At 39.1% G+C, this 17,526-nt stretch overlaps 1 long non-coding RNA gene across 2 annotated transcripts in view; it reads left to right on the top strand.

Annotated features, from left to right (window-relative positions):
* LOC135320482 (uncharacterized) overlaps window positions 1-17,526 on the top strand; it is a 60,617-nt gene that overhangs the window by 24,865 nt on the left and 18,226 nt on the right. For both annotated transcript variants that reach the window (XR_010379623.1, XR_010379622.1), the window contains exons 4-5: window positions 771-830; window positions 1,360-1,580. This is a non-coding gene — a long non-coding RNA (uncharacterized LOC135320482). The remainder of the gene's footprint in view (window positions 1-770; window positions 831-1,359; window positions 1,581-17,526) is intronic.

Here is a 17,526-nt window from a genome sequence, read left to right as displayed (position 1 = left end):
AGCATCGCTTTTGCGGTGAAAACTTTATGACCGTCCCGTGTAGACTCTTAGTGCTCCGAAGGGATGCCTTGTGGTTTGGAGATGGGATTCTCACTTCTGTAAATACCCAAGGATTGTGTTATTTGGCCGTGCTGATTTGAATCTATTCTTTAGAAAGTACATATTGTAGATATATTTTTCAAGCATGCATGCTTTTTTCTTTTATTATTTATAGTTCTACCCTCTCATCTCTTGGTGTGACTTTTCATGGAATCCAGGAAACAGTCCTAAGCCACCTGCCTCTTCACACTTCTCCGTGGTGGTTTTCTTCCCTGACTAGAAGAGGGTTCTGCATAGGAAATTTTCTTTGTTCCCCTTTTCTTGGAGTCACTCTGTCTCCCCAACTCTCACCTGTCCATCTGTCCATTTCTCTACCCACTGATTCTTTTGACATGTTCCAAAAAGCATTTCAGGCAGCTTACAGAAGAACAGATACCAAATAAACAGGTGAGGAAATGGGGCCAAGTTCAGACAGTGAGGCTAGGAGGCGAGCCTGTGTGGTAGATGCAGGCGTGAGACACACGCCTCAGCCCTGTGACTTATAAGATCGACAACAACAGTGTGCCTGAGGCTCCCAGCAGACACAGGGAAACAGGGTTTGTGGGAGATGCTCACTGGCTGTGAAATAAATAAGTGGCTTAGGAGATGCCCAGCCTTTCCAGCTACTAAGGCTTAGGAGAATATTTTGAGTTTCTTCCAAAATCAGAGTATTGCATCTTTTCTTTTTTCAGAGATCTATGTATAGTTTTTTACATTCTATACCTGGAAATTTCTCCAAAACTGCTTCCCACGTGATTCCCATGGATCGGGAATGGGGTGGTTCTGCTCATTGACGGGGGTTGGCCAGAAACAGAAAATGACAGCCTCAAAGGAGCCTGGGATTTGTCAGTTATGTTTTGTCAGTGCTGTAGATTTCAGAAAACGCTTTCACCGTTTCTCTCCATCTGAGGTGGCAGCGTGCTCTCTTAGCAGCATCAGGAGCTCAGGGCCGCGGGATGGTGGGGGCTGACTGCACTGCTATCAAGACAGCTGTGCCAGTCACTGCAGGCGTGGTGATTTTACATAGTGCATTTCATGTTCTTTAATAGGTTTCAACAGGTAGTTAATTAACTGAGTTAATTAACATTTAAAAAATATGATGCTTTGTTGAAAAGACAGTTATAGGCAGAATATAAGTTGTGAACACTTTAAAACGGTTTCATTACTGAAATTTTAGTAGGGAAGATTTAGTTTATCTTATTTACACCTCTCTTCAAAAGTAACAAAGAATCAAGACAGAAAAAGCAGAGGATGATTTCTGTTCTTCCTCTCGGCTTGCAGGTGCCCTCACCTCCAGTGGCATCCATCCAGACACCAGCACTGACACTGGCCGTGCTCAGAACTGCCTCAGCTCTGAAGACACAACTGACAAATAGAAGGGGGCCAAGCCCTGTGACAGCAGGTGCTCTCACTTTGTGGGTCCTTATGTAACTGCGCAGTGTTATTCAGGATCGCCCGTTCTATACTGTGTGACGCTGCTGCCGTGTCTCCTAGTTATTTCTGTAAGTACTCGTGTATTTTTTTCAATGTGTGGTACTAGACATCTAAAAATGCTTTTTTCAGATGAAAAATAATGTGTATTTAATATAATAAGTCTTAAAAAAAGGGACAAAAGGGTCTATCCTGGTCCCACTACTCAGAGATAATAATTAACACTTTAACATCTATTTTCTGTTCTTTTCATCAGTGTGTATTACGTCTGTCATAAAAACGAGCGAGCACTCTGTGCCTATTTACTTTGTGGAGACCTCCATTTTTCATTCGGCTTATTACACTTTTTTCTACAGTATTCTCTCTCCCCTGGCATGATTTTTAATGACCAGTATAGCATTCTGTCTTGTGGAGGCAACGTCCATTTTACTTCGGACTTAAATAACCTTTTAAATTCCAAGTATATTTAACTGAAATACTGAAAAGAGAACTGTGGTGGTACCGAAAGGCCCCTACATCCCTTCCCCTTTTTTTCCTGAGAGTAAAAACTGCTGACAATGTGGTGTATATATTTCATGACCTTTATGCCTGTCATATATATATACACATACATACATACATGTATATGAGAAATCTATGTATATGTGTGTGTATATATGCTTTATTGAAAAATAAGGCCATACTATATGTTTTGTGCAGCTCGGTTTATTCACTGAGGTGTATATCATAGACGTCCTCCCACTCCAGACTCACCCGGTCCTTTCAGATAGAGTAGAAGGGTCTCCTGATGTGCAGTAGATTTGGTCTCTTGTGTAAGGACACCTTTGGTGGGAGAGTACTGTGGACAAGACCTTGGACCACGCCAAAACGCCTGCCCCTTAGTGCCCACAGCTCGCCTTCATTTACCGCATCATTGTCTTGATGGTGGATACTTAAGTTTTCTCCATTTTCCACTGTCAGAAAGGGTGTTTGACTGGCGTCCTTCTTGTACAAACATTCCTGTGATCTTGTATGAGTATTCCTTTAGTTAAGGTTTCTGGAAATTTAGTCCCTGGATGTGACAATTACATACATCACAGGCTCCTTTCAAGTGACTCTAGAAATTCCTTCTCCTGCGGGGAATGAAAAGATGTAGAATAACTTATGTAACCAATTCTCTATCGCTGGATATGATTTCACTTCAGCTTTTCTTCCCACCATTGTAAACAGTGCTGTGTAAATGCTCTGATGAGTACATCTTTTTGAACTGATTTTTTTTCTAAACGAAACTATTCCTAAAATGGAGTTCAGTCTGTGTGTACAACACATTTTTCAGAGTTTACATATCCATTGACACGTCATCCTCCAAAAAGATCGCTCAGTTTGTTCTCTCAAAGATGGACACTACCTAGAATATTTTTTAAAAACATTTGCCAATATGATGAGCAAAATTGCTTTTTCAATGTTTTAGTTTGCACTTGATGACCAGTGAGGTATTGAGCATTTTTCACTCATTAGCCATCTGACTTTTAAAAGGTGAATGATCCCTTTTGTCTTTTGCACACATTTAAGTGAGGGAGCTTCTTGTTGCTTTGTGACAGCTCTTTGTATGTTATGAACATTAACCCCTTGTCTTCATTAACATGTATCACAGAGCTTTTTCTTGTCATTTCTTGCCTTTCATTTTGTTCAGTAGGTTTATTTTTGTTGTGGCCGAAAATAATCTTAAGACAGTAAATGTCTTCTTTTTGGGTTTTATCCTTGATAGTATTCTTAGAAATATTTTCTTATAATGGTATATATCTCCTTTGTAGGATTTTTTAATCTCTATGATGGAGATGATAATACTACTTTTTATAGTGAGGAGAAGTTGAATTACTATAAGCAAAGATTTGTATTTGCTGTTATTAGTACTTTCTAATATTTACATCACTATCTGTAATTTTTCTTGTGGTCATTATGACTGGAATAGAATTTGTTTTTTCCAGGTGATTCTCTGATTGTCCCAAGACAATTATTGAATTCATACTTTGCTGTTTGATTTGAAATCCCAACTGTAAAAAATATTTATGTACACTAGAGTCTCTTTTTGAGCTCATGGTTTATTTCTGTCAGTCTTACTTTCTTACTCCAGTGCTATATCTTACATATTGTAAAAATTTATTTAATATCTGACAGTGTGATTTTTTTTATTCTTTTTTCCATCCCCAATTTTCTTGTCTAGTATTATGAGTTTATTATTCCTGAAGAGTTCCAAAATATTTTGTTCAAGTTAAAAAAAAACAGATAAGAGCTGTCATGGGAATTTTTAGTAAGTTTTGAATTATTCTTAGGAGAACGTTCATCTTTACAAAACTGCTTTCCTCCATACAATATGTTGATGTCTCTGCATTCACACTTCTTACTTTACCCCTCAGTACAGTCCTGTGTTTCTCCATGTACAACATGGGCATTGTTTTTGAGTTTATTCCAGATTATTGTTGAAGTTTTTGTTAATTTTGTAAGTGAGAATTTTTTGCTATTATATTTTTTAACTGTTAAAACTGACACCTAGGAAGGCAGATTCAATTTGTAAATACTCACTTTGTAATTTGTCATTTAAAATTGTAAGTATTAAGTACTTGTTACAGAATAGTTTCTTTTCTGTTTTTAAAAATTTGTTTCCAAGATTCTCAAAATGGTCATAGCTAAGTAGTATAGGTGGGGAGACAGATGGAGAGAGGTAGTGTGGCTCATGTACAAACTGTGAGCACTTTCATGGCTGCCTTTATGCTGGAAAAGCCGCTGAAGAGCCCAGGTAAGAACAGGGGTGGCTTTGTACGCACTTGAAAGCCAGCTTTCCTGCCTGTATGGAGAAGCCTGGTGAGTGAGGCAGATATATGATCAAGGTCGAATGGAGGTTATTGGCTGCACAGAGCACTGTGTCTGTGAGAACAGGATACCATCGCCATGGGAAATGCTTGGTGCCAGGAACAATGCAGGGAGCTGGGAAGCCTGTCTGTTAAGGATTTTCCAGCCCTGGGAGTGGGAAGATCAGACTCTCCATTCAGATCTGAGTTTGAATTCATCCTCTTTAGTTTACTGGTCCTCTGACTTTTCTCAAGTTATACATCCTCTTTGAACTCCTGTTTTCTTGTCTCTCAAAACAGGAGAATTACGGCCTGCTGCTAGAGTGTTTGATCAGGGTAAATAATTTGTGTCTATAAGATGCCATGTACAGTCACAATCTCAGTGAGAAATGGGCTGTCGCCTCTTCTTCTGCAACTCAGTGCTTGATGAGACATGGGGGAAAGCCAGTCCCTAATTTGTGTGTGATGCAAGTAGGAACAAAATTAAAGTCTTGCCTTTCCCTAGTAGTATTCTTACTCCTTTGCTTCATTTACTTCTTTCCTCCTTTCCTTTCCCCTTTCCCCTCCTCCATCAAAAGATCCTGGGACTCTCTCAGAACACTAGATTCAAGTTACTTTAAAGGTTGGCTCATCCTCATGAAATGACAGTAACATAAAAAAAATCTGTACACATCCCAGAATGCATTGTATTTGATTTACACACACACACGCGTGCACAAAAACACACACACAATCAGGCTACCTCCCACTTGCAGAGGGTGAAGGAACACTTTTTCTGAGTTTTCATTCACTGAGCGTGAGAACAAAGTTTCTTACGCAGACTTTCACCAGCCTTCGTGCATGGTGTTTTTAATTGGATTTCTGCTTTTTGGCCATAGATATAGTATCCTAATAGAAGAGAGAAAGTGAAGACATAGACATTCTGCTGAGATATTGGTGTCATCATATTTGAGTTGGAAAGGGCTTAAGACAGCATAGAGTCATAACTTTTTATGGGTGAGAATCCATGATGGTGTAACTTGGACAAGAACCTGGGTCTTCTGCCATCTTGTCCATGTGGGTGAAAAGGCAACTGGGTGGGGGATGGCAGGGATCTTTCTTGCTTGAGTTCCATGGTCTTGCTAGTTTTCATTGCTCAGCTGCCTTTAGTTTATGTCCATGAGGCCTCTCATGGGAAGGTCACTCTGTCCTGATAGATTGTTTCTTATCAGCAAAAAGCTCTGGACCCACTCATATTTCCCAGAGTTTTCTGCTGACCTGCTGACACTTTATATAAATGAGACCAAGAAACTACTGAATATAAAATCCTTATTGTTATCGTTTGCCCTCGAGTTCCATAGGAATGGGGTGCTGTCTCAGGCTGTCTAATGCTAGATCTGAACAAAGATAGGGTGATAGGCTGTGCTGCTGGACCTCCACAGTAGAAGGGGATTTCCACCTTAGTTTTTAGAATCAGGCAGATGAGTTCAAATATTGTCTTTACCAGTAATTATCTTTGTGACTTGGGGGAGAAACTGTACTTTTTTGTGTCCAATTTTCTTTGTTTGTAAATAAGTTCAGTATTTATTTTAAGGTTTCAGTTTTAGAATTGAATGAGCTAATTCCCTCATTTATACCTAAAATAGTGATCGCGTGGTTCTATGCTGGTGCTTTGGAGGTTGATTACTATGGGACTCGGCAGTGAGAATGGGGGTGGTGGACCCCTGGATAATAGAGCTTATATTCCAGGATATGCTTGTAAAAGACTGGATGTGCAGTGGATTTTTAGTAAATATCCACTCCTTTCCTACTCTGCTTTGATTGTGTATATATCTTTATACTAATATATGAACAATTTTTATTGCAATTTAAATATCTTTGTAGCATTTACAATATGTAGCTATAAAAAATACGTGAAATAAAATGATTTGACTTTTATTTTCTTTTCAATAAGCAAAACAAAATAAAATAGAAAAGAACAAAGTTTTGAAGGAGTAGAAATAATTTTATTTCCATGGAATCAATTCCGAATAATAGGTTTTTTGGTCGTGTTCTTAAACAGCATATAAAATTGATTGGTTGTGACATACTGGAAATGCGGAAACAGTGGAGACATACTACCTCTAATGCAGTCATTTATTTACCAAGTCCAAACTCGTTCTGCTTGCTGCATGACAGGCCAATAAATCAGGAGATGAGCTTTTGGAGTAAGGAGTAGTGACTTTATTTGAAAAGCTGGCAGACTCAGAAGATGGCATACTGATATCCAGGAGAACTCTCTTCCCCAAGTCAGAATTCAGTCTCCTTTTATACTAAAAAGTGGTGGGGGTGTGGTTGGTTGTTGCAAACTTCTTGCTGTACGAATTGATTTCCTTGGAATCCTTTGTTCTTGCAGGTGTCCATGTGGGTCAAATCATGGCGCCCCTGTAAAACCTCAAAAAAAACAAAGTTTATTTTTATTTTGCAACTTGCCATCTCTACATAAGTGTAGAAGAGCTAACATCCTTAAAGATCAGAGCCCGCAGAATAGGCCCTCCTGGATATTTCAGGCTAAAGGCAACTTTCTTTTACAAAAGGTGCAGAGATAACAAGTCTTAGCCTAGAAAACAGGGTACAGGTTTAAAGCCAAATGAACACATCTAACATGGAGTCAAATTTGTTCTTTTCTATTACAATTTCTTTTTCCACCTCATAGATAATTTTAGTAAGAAACATGAGCAATTTTTTTACTTTTGCTTCTTAATAACGGATAAGTGGCCCAACTACAGTTTTGTGAACAGGGATGCTGTGCGGGCATAGGGGTCACAGCAAACTCTTGTTGGGGGTGGTCGACCCTGCAACATGTCTGATGCCCTGTGAGTGTTGGTGAGGGTCCACCTAACCAGGGGCTCTCTTCAGGAACCACCATGTGGGTATTGACCTCTGGAGACTTCTTTTTCAGCTGTAGGAAATTTTTTTAGATGCTGTGATGAAAAAATCACTACAGCTGGGGATAATCAGGGAATAAAGGAAGGGGAAAAGGGCTTGGAGTAGTGTAGAAGAGGACAGAATATCAGGGAGCCTGGGGGCTTGGGGGCAGGGCCACGGGAGAGAGAGTAGCAGAGGTGGGGAGGGGCCCGGCTCCAGAACCAGCTCCTGCACCTTTCCCTGCACCCAAGCCTCACAGCTTTTAATTGGGCCCAAGACTCTTTCCTGTCTGGATGTCACCCTGGGCAGAACGTTGAGAACCGAAGGTAAGGGGTGGGCAGCACTCACCTAGGGGGTCACTGAGGACTTTGGTCAAGTCCACAGTGCCTTTTCTAGTCATGTGTCTTCACTTGTTCTTTATCTCAGGATCTGAGAAGCAGGAGCAGGGAAATCAGGGAGAGATCCAGGAAGACATTTGACTCTGTTAAGAGACGACAGTCACAGCGACACGGGGAGCGAGGACACTTGCAGCAAAGTAAAATGACTTCACAAATATTGCATCAGAGCTGCAGGTGTGAGAGAGCCTAAGCCTGTCTCAGAGTGCAGGGGACAAGAGGAAAGGAATGGTAAAATTAACACTGACAATTGAAATTTTGTTAAATAGCCTTCTAATATTAATTGTATCAAATGAATGTATGCAGGTGTATTTCTATGATCATTTATAGGTACACACAACCCCACCAGCCCCTCTTTCTCCCATCGGGGATGGGCTTTCTCAAGCACAGTGCCCCTCCTGGTTGAGTGGGCCACGCTGCGGGTCCTCGCCTGGGGCCAGGCTGCTGCAGGGCACTGAGTCCCCGAGGCACGGCCTGGGAGACATGACAGGAACATCTCTGCTCATAACTGAGAGCCTCCGTTTCCCCCTGCAGTGTAAGAATGCCGGTGACTCAGTTAGAAGCATGCATCCAACCCGTCCTTCCGTGTCATCACCATCTAGAATCGGTGCCTGAATCTTCTGAATTTCTCCAGAATGTGGTTTAAAATCACCTTCGACAATTGAGTGTGTGTCCTCTTACAAGTGGAGGAATTGCTGCCGTTTCCCTGGAAATTACTCACCACTAGTCCATCTGATTTTTCTGTGCTAGGATTCAGTATGGCCTGCTAAAAATTCTGCAGTCAGATCTTGAAACACTGATGAAGAGGATTATTTATTTTATTTCTTTATATGATAGTGTTTTACTTTCAAAATTCAGAGTTTTCGGTTCTTTCAAAAATTTTTTGGGGGGTTGGAGAATCAACGTTTCTCTTACCATCTTTGTGACTTGTTGCTATATGCCTCTCACCTGTCTTCTGTCACTTGTGAGGCAGTTCCATTTGTGACCCTGTCCGGTTTGTTCATGTTATAAAATATAAAGTCTGTAAAAGTACAGTCCCTTTTACTCCGAAGACATTCCACAAGTACTACTTAAATCTGGGTGTGGTTTTTAGAAGACAGAATCATTAGAACATGTACTTGCAGGTTGCTAGTGCAAAATCCCCAAATCAATAGTCTAGCTCAACATCTAAAATCTTTCTAATCTACCTTGGATTTGTATGGATAAGTGAAGCAGTTTGCTAAGAAATCAAGACCAGGTTTAGAATACAGGCTGGTGTAGCTCAGCAGGTCCTCCCATGCTGATGCTCTGCCAGAGGGTGGGGCCAAGGGGAGAGGGCGTGTCCTGCCCTTCCTGAGCTGACAGTTTGACGGCAAAGACCTTCACCAGGTGAAGAACTGGGAGTTTCTTCTAAGAAGAGTGGGTTTGAAAAGAGTCCTAAAAGCGCGGGAGTGACACAATCCCATTTGTCTCAAGTAGGGGAGAGCGGCTTTAGGGCCACTTGGGAGACTCGTGAGTCCAGGAGTGCAGTGTTGGTGGCTTCCACTTGAGCGGTGAGACGGTTAGTGTGTTAAAGCGAACAGATTGAAGACATGTTTCGATGGTAAATAAGAAAGGATGAATGCAGTCTGTGAAGTTAGAATGGAGTAAGGCCCAGGTTTCTGGGTGGATTAATGAGGTAAATGATAGTCCTGCTGTGCTGTGATGAGGGAAACCTGCAGAGGGAATTCTGGGGAAAATCTGATCAGTTCAGCTGTGGGTAAATGAAAGGCTGTTAGATGTGTGGACTGGGAGCTCTGGTGAGATCCAGTAGTGAGTAGGGGGAGGGGAGAGAGTCTTTCAAATCATTTTGTCTTGTGAACATACAAATAAGGATGAGCAATGACACACTTAACACCTCTATATTTTGGATTTAAAACCCAGTAACATTTTGCATTATTGACTGCAGAGGTTCTTAATTTTTTTAAGAGAAATAAAATAAATAGAAACAAAATAGTGGAGTTAATCAACATCTTAGATTTGATGTGTGTCCTTGTGTATATTTTGATACCTCATCTGTTTATAACTATAATCTACAAAAAGTTAACTTGCTTAGCATAAGAGTTAAACTGAGGGACGTGACACACACTGTTAGGGGTTGAAGCTGATCACCTTGGGCAAATTATGTCGCCTCTCTGTGCCTTAGTTGCATCTTCTGTGACTGCCCCTGGGCCCCTCATCACAGCTGATTTCCTAGACTTGATGTTGGGAGGGAGGCTGCTGAAGGGAGTAAGAAGTGGCAACTTCTAGGGATACTGAAGAGTGAGACAAAAGCAGATTAAAGCCTATAAACTTAGTACAAATACCCTCAAAAGAGAAAGAAACCTGCAGTGTTTTGAGCCACAGCGTAAGGAAAACAAAATCACGTGGACCCAATTCTCTTGAACATTTGAGTATTGTGGGTGGGAGGTTGTCATCAAAAAATTGTCGAGAAAAGGCCTTTTGGTTTCCCTTGACGTTTCCAGTAAGGGTGAGTTGCATAAGCAAAACCCCCCCCCCCGGTTCACAGTGGAAGGTGCCTTTTTGTGCAAAACTGACCAAAGGTTGGAAACCAGTCTTCAGCGGTGCTGGTAAATGAAGAGACTTCTGGATTGGGTGGGGCACTTGCTGTGACTTCCAGGTGACCTGTTGGCTGGGGACTGTTAGGCGGGCAGTAGGTTTGCAGGGAGACCCGGGCATAATCCCTTGCTCTGAGGCTTCTGGTCTGACTGGCAAACCTGGGCACCCACAGTCCTAATGGGGCAGCTCGTGATGTGGCCTGGGACACCTGCTGTGCTGAGGGCGAGAAGAGGGTTTCCCTGAGGGGGTGTCCCTACAGAGAGTGGAAACGTCCTCCTGCAGGGGAGGAAGAGCCTCTGAGCAGGGTGCTGGATGCACAGGCAAGACCACCCTGAGCACGGAGGGTTTGGGAAGCCGGAAGTCATACAGTGGCACGAGCAGCCTTGTTCCTGAGAGACTGGAGGTAAAAGATGCTGAAAAGGCAGGCTAGGTTCAGACCCTGTGGTGGGTTATGAGTGACAGGAAAGGACTGGTCAGGCAGGCCCGAGAGAACCCTGTGGGCATCCCAGCTGGGGCGTCACGCCGGAGGGAGGAGCAGAGTTATAGACTTTGCCACTTATTAGCTGTGTGACTTTGAGCAAGATCACCCCAGTTCTCTCTATATATATCTTCATCTGTAAAGTGACACAGTGACAAGCTAGTGTCATCAGAAGGCTTAGTTTAGCTCTGATCCTCTGTGTCCAGTCCTGTCAGTGCTGCCCTGTGAGGTTCTGCAGCGGCTGCTCTTACCCTGAGATGGGAGGGCGTAGAGGGACATTGTAGCACCCGAGGGCAGGATGGGTTTGCTTTAAAAGCAGACATGTTGCCGCCTGCAGCTGCAGACCTGCAGGCAGTTTGATTGATGGTCGTGGAGAGAACTTTGGAGGCCTTAGCGTCGTCTTAAAACTTGTATTCACTTAGGGACCGGATTTGCCTTTGCTGATTAATGTTGAAGATTTGGGCTTCTGGCAAAGCTGTTTTCAGAGATGGGTATATACATAACATATCGTATAAAATAAAATGATTTTCTTAACGTGTGGGACTTTGCAGTTGTTGGGAACAGCTCTGTTGCTCTGGTCTCCACGGAGGACACTAGGGGTCAGCAGAGCGTGCGGGAGGGCAGGCAACCCACAGTGCTTTTGCCGGCTGTTCTCCCCAGTAGGGCAGTCTGCTGAGTTGACTCTTCTCTGAGTTTGGTTACCAGATGAGCAGACAGCAAAGTAATGAGTTCTGGTGGGACTGTATACTGACAGGAAGAAAGAGGAACCAGTAGTTTTTCAGGACTAGAACACGCTTTTGGTTACTGATCCAGTGTATTCCATTACAGAAGTGATGAGTTGTGTCTATTCTGGGAGTTGATTGAAATAAACGTTCAGCCTAAAATTAAGAGTTGTGTTTCATTTGGCGGGACGACTCGAGCCGGGATGACAGCCTCTCAGATCACTCTGAGGAACTGCTCCCAAGAGGTATGGGAAGAGCTAGGATATACAGGAGCTTTACAACAAAGACCAGGTAGTTGGAACAATAAAAGATTGCTTGTTATCTAAAGAAAGCCAGGTATCTCAAGTTCAAGTATTTAGTGGTTTTCTATGTATGGGAGGAAGCAAACATTTGGACTCACTGAATTCATACTTTAACAAGCACCTAGCTATATAGGGCAAGTATCCTGTCCTTTCTTATTCTGAGTCTGCTCAGAGGGCACCGATATGAGTGGCTGAGAGGCTGGGCTGCAGGCCTGTACTCGCTGGGGTGTGGCAGTGTCTGCTGATGGCTTGGCTTCAGGATTCTTTGTTTACTGACATGGTTGCAGTATTTTCTTTCACATTGTAGTACTTTCATTCACAGTGCTCCTCCTTGGTCCTAAATTCGACCAATATTTTGAGAGACGTTTCATGACCAATTTTGTCCCAGGGTGCTAGGATGGCTCATTCCTAGTTCAGGTGAAGTATCTTCTGAGCTGCCATTCAAGGTGTTAGTTTTTTATCAGACCCTGTTGATACTAAAAGTTCTCTGGATCGCCTGTCTTACTAGTCTATTATGATCCAGGAATTGTTTACCCTTCGTTGCTCATTACCATAACTAGAATCACACTATTACAATTATTTTACACAGAGTTATAAATTTTATCTATTCCTTCAAGATGTTTAGCCATCATCAATTTTGTAGGCCTAGTTACACATTGGGAAATGTAACAGATAACAATTTTATTATATAGATAGAATATAAGTAATTCAGCTAGTAACGTTTATAAAGTCATGAGTAAGAATTTAATAGTCGAGAAGTTATATTTTTGGGTTAAAATTTTCCTTGTGTTCCTGATTGAGTTTGAGTGATCTTATGCGAAATTTCATATTTATGGTCAGGGTCAGAGCAGGTATTAATTGGCCAGGTGAGGTCTCCCACCTTGTAAGATCAATAGTGGCCTAAACAGAACTATAATTTCTTTTTAGAATAACGTTTCTGAGGGCTATCTAGTTAGAGCCTTGGAGTAGGGAAACCCACCAAGGTAACACAGAAGTACTAGACATAGGTAATTTACCATAATCTTAGCAGCTGGAGTAGTTCATAATCAAAGGTAGGAGAAATTATCAAAGTAATTGGCATACAGGCCTGGTTCTGTGTCTTGGGTCTGCAGTCTTCTTCAGATGTTGACTTCTTCTCATCCTGACCTGCTAGATTCTTCTCCATTTGGGCATTGTTTTAAGGTGAGCAGTGCTCTATAGGCCAGTGCACTGCAGGGGCTGTTTCTGATAGGAAATGAATCTGAAAGTCCATTTCCTTCAGCTTTGGTGTGTATGGTCTTGTTAAGAGTACCTGATAAAGGGTCCTTCCATTCAGGTTGGAGACAGTTCTTTAAGTCATGCCTGTACCAGTATGTATATTCCCCTGGCTTCTGGTCATGGGGCATTGGATCTTTACCAAGGATAGATTACTGAGCCTCAGAAACAAACCTAGAGTTTTCTTTTCATAATTCAATTAAACTTTACAGCAATGTGACATAACAGCAAGGAATGATCTGGGAAATGTCTAAGTAAATATAGACCTCAATCAACAAAACTAGAAATTAATATCCACTAAAATATAATCTTTTTTCTCTCTAAAGTTACCCTCAGTTTTCTCAAATATAGTCAAATCAAGATTAATTTATTTACAAGCTAAGTCTGATTATTTGATTATATAGGCTTTTTTTAAATTGGCTGTGTTGGAACTTTTAATAAGGACTCTCAGGGTAGAATGTTAATAAGGTTTTCTTAGGCCCAGAATGCCTCGTCAAGGGCTTGTCATGGATTTCTGCCTTACAGATTTAGGTAAATTCTTTTCTCTTTAAAATCCTTAAAATACTTTGAGATTGCTATATCTGTTAGGAGATGATCTTCCTCATTTGTCTGATAGAGCCACTGGGGACCTTAGAGTTTTTAGTCTCTTAAGGGATCAGATAGAGAGAAAAGATAACTGTTCCAAGTCTGCGTACATAAGTATAATTTATCAAATTTCTGTGAAACATAACTAGCTTGAGGAGAAGAGTTTCTTTATGTCTGGGAAACAGGTTAAAAGCCAGTAGTATTTCAGACAAAATCAAAAATTATAACCATATTCACCAGTTTACTCAGTCCCATGTAACTAATTCTTTTACTCAGAGTATCCATTAGACCTTTAAAATTACTTACCCAGTTTAGTTCAGTGCTATAATTTGAAATTCATTTGAAATCAATAAATCTCCTTGAAGAGAAAGCAATTTGCAAAATCATCAGAAGGAAACAATTAACTGTATATAAATGACAAGTGATTTAAAAGCATGGTTAAACAACGTTACACTATAATCGATAAAGAAAGCTGGTCACTATAACTAGAATTATGACTGGTAACATTTCAGATATACCAGAATTTTAGGGAATCCATATAATTTCTAGAATATCTATATTAATAATATTTTCTCATACAATATAACCTAGGAAGATCTATTATTCATTTGACAATACCATGTTATTTAACATGCCAAATGAAACTTACTACTTTAAAATCTCTCTTTGGGATGTTTCAGGGGCCCTCTGTAGCATCCCAAACTTAACTGGAGATTAAAAGAACTTTAATTAGAAATTGATATTTGGGGAGCTTTTTAAAAGTTTTCAGAACACTTGGTCAGATAAACATATAGATCACTGTAAAGTAGTTCTTTTTCATTAACAAGAAAATACGTTAAAGGTAAAAGCAGAACAGGTCAGTTATGTGGTATAAGAAGCTTTACAATTTGTTATTGAAAGTGGATTAACATTTTTAGAAAATTTTGTCATCTTAACAGAGAGAAAACCAAATCTAGTCTTCTACCAGATTACTTCTAAGATTCATTTACTTTGCCCAAGTTGATTTTAAACTTAGACAATTCCGACAACGTACAAAACCCTTTCCTCAGGGTTCCTCTTCCACAAGCGTTCCACAGCTTACTATACTCACATTAGTGTGTCCTTTATTTTCTCTTCCATTCAGAAGTAACCAGCTTCAGAAGAAAGTCACTATTTTTTATTAACAAACTATAATTACATTCATATATCTTCCTTTACACATTTATCTTACTTTCCTAGGATACTGAGATTATACCCTTAATAATAGAGATTATTTCAGGGTAGCACCAACCATTTATTAATATTTCTAAACACCTTTACTTTCTCTGTAAGGGTAAGTTAAATGTTAAATAATTCATATTACAATCTTATTTTATCTGAAAGTGTCATAGCTATTTAATAAACTCCTATCATTTAACTCAATTTAGCACAACTCTAGAATTTAAAGATACCAAACATTTAGAGAGTATCTTAACCATACATTTTAAAAATATATTTTAAAAATTTACCCAAAGCTCTCATCTCATTTGCATTTAATTTACTTAAAATTTTACTACACCACATTACTATTTTTTTCTTGACAATTCTGCAACAGATATAACAGGATCTTATTTGACTTTCATTAAAACTAGGTACAGTAAAGGTATTGTACTTAATATTGATGACTTTAAAGATGTCTATATTAATTAGAACATACTTAAAGTAAACAATACCAAGTGTAATCTTAATATTGAATATTTTCCAATTCACGTAACGCTGAAAGTCAATTTGGTCAGTTTTTATTTTAAAAATACTTAATTTGTAAGCTCTTATTTTTTTTACGTCAAATAAGCAGAGATCTTTGACTTTGATTTTTTTTTTTCAGCTGTAGAAATATCTCACATCTATAATGTGTACTCAGGCTTATAAACAGACAAAAGCTAGAGATCTGATAGGTTCACTTTAAAACTTACTTATAAGATAGGTATAATAATAGTTGGAGTAAGCTGAATTTGCTTGCTCAAATCACTAAGGCTTACTATTTATGAAACCGACATTTAAGATTTCTTGACAAATGCTGAAGGACACGTCAGAGTTATGAGTTCTAAAATGCCAAAAATTTCTTGGCCTTAAGTATTATCTCGTTGAGCTAATTAGGCTCATTCTAGGTCACTGTTTGCTGTATTTATATTTCTGATCTGCAAGACAAAGACAGATGCTTCCAGTTCCCCAGAGAACTGCTCTGTCACGCAGATCCAATTGTATCTCCTTAATTGGCTTTTTTTTGTATCAGTGAGAAGAGCTGTAAACAAAGAATTCCATGTTTTAAAACTTTAAGATTTACTTTAGCATGTCTTCCAAAGCTTGCATAAGGTATTTAGTGAGGTCTCTTTTCCTTGGGTTATAAGTTAAACCCAGGGTAAACCTCTTACTTTATTGTCTATTAGCCACTGAATATTAGTTTTTAATTTTACGTTATATTGGAAGGCTCACGATACTCTATTGGTTTCCTTTACTTTGTTCAATTAATATTTTCTAAGGGACAGATATGTGCCCAGCCTTATAATACCAAGAAGGGGAAGCGTTTTTCCATTGAAATATATCTATCCCACAATATAATTAAGCAAATGTTTTATATAAAGCCCATTTAATATACCAATTTTACAAACTTTATCTCAATTTTATTAAATCTCGTACCTTTAATTTTTATATTTATTAGGTTTAATCAGTAATTCCTATTTCTAGAAGGAGTGTCAGAAGCTTTTTTTTTTTGTGTGTGCATTGTATCTAATTATATAGAAAAGTCTCTGGGATTCCCAAGTTTCAGCCAAAGAGCTTAGGCCCTTCTCAATTTTCAATTTGATTAATAGGTCTGTTGTCCCAATCATTGATCAAGTATTTCAGTCTATAAATATGTATTTTTTTAGCTCTATAAATACATATATTTTAAACTGTGCTAAAGCGGACTTGTTTGAACTTTAATGTTGGGGGGGAGTAGGTGATCTCTTTGGCCCTTTTTTTTTTACTTTACATAGTGTAGTATCAAAACCTTGTATCTAAATCCAAAAATGTCCATTTTATTTATCTCATTCAAAATAACCATATAAAAATATTTATCCATTTGGGATAAGCCCCTTATCTTTATCTTTTTTGACATTTTTACAATCCTTTTTCCAGTTATTCAGCCTAATTAACATTAATTATTCTAAGTATTTATTAGCATCCCTAAAACCATTGATCGGAAAGGAAAAACACAAATGTAGGTTTTCAAACCAGTTTTTTTTTTTTTAACTAATTTCTTAGGTTAACCATTAGATATATTTTTCTACCTTTAAACTTGATTTTAATAGGTACCAATAAAACGGCTGTTTATAATGAGAGCTCTTTCAACTTTCACCAATTTAAAAGTTTTCCCAAATTAAAGGATCCATCATATGGCCATCAATTTATATATATATATATAAAGTGATTTTAAACCAATAAGATGAAGAGGCTTTTCCACATGACAGTGGGGGTGTTGCTTAAATAAAATTCAAAAGTTTACTTTCCAAAAGCTAAAAGCCTTTGTGGTCCAGGCTGATGGAACAACGGTTAAGATGGCAAAATATCTGAAAATTGGTACAATCAAAGGATTTTTGAGAATCCCAATTTATTTGCGTGGCCACAATATGTACACAATACTTGTACCTTTTGTATGACAGAGTCCAAGGTGTCGTTTAAAAAAAAAGAAACACATATATACATACATACACACACATAAAACACCCAGAGAAAGATAAAACATTTACATTTCAAGGACACAGGAAGAGAAATCCAAGTTCCCCCTAAATGGGATTTTGTTCTTATAAGTTCAGAATTCCAAAAAATATTTTATCAGGCCTGGTTAGTTACTTTCAGGGTGAGTTATTTTTTCTAATTCCTAATGAATGTTGTGAGTTTTGTACGTATATAAACCTGGCTAGTGTATTAGTTGGAGGCTGGCAATCTGTCATTTCTTTTTCTTTTCTGTTCTGTGTTTTTTTTTTTAATTTT

This window comes from Camelus dromedarius, unplaced genomic scaffold, assembly GCF_036321535.1.
Source record: "Camelus dromedarius isolate mCamDro1 unplaced genomic scaffold, mCamDro1.pat HAP1_SCAFFOLD_117, whole genome shotgun sequence".
Lineage (NCBI taxonomy): Eukaryota > Metazoa > Chordata > Mammalia > Artiodactyla > Camelidae > Camelus > Camelus dromedarius.
Note: the sequence above shows the minus strand (reverse complement) of the source record. Positions and strands in the feature narration are given on the sequence as shown.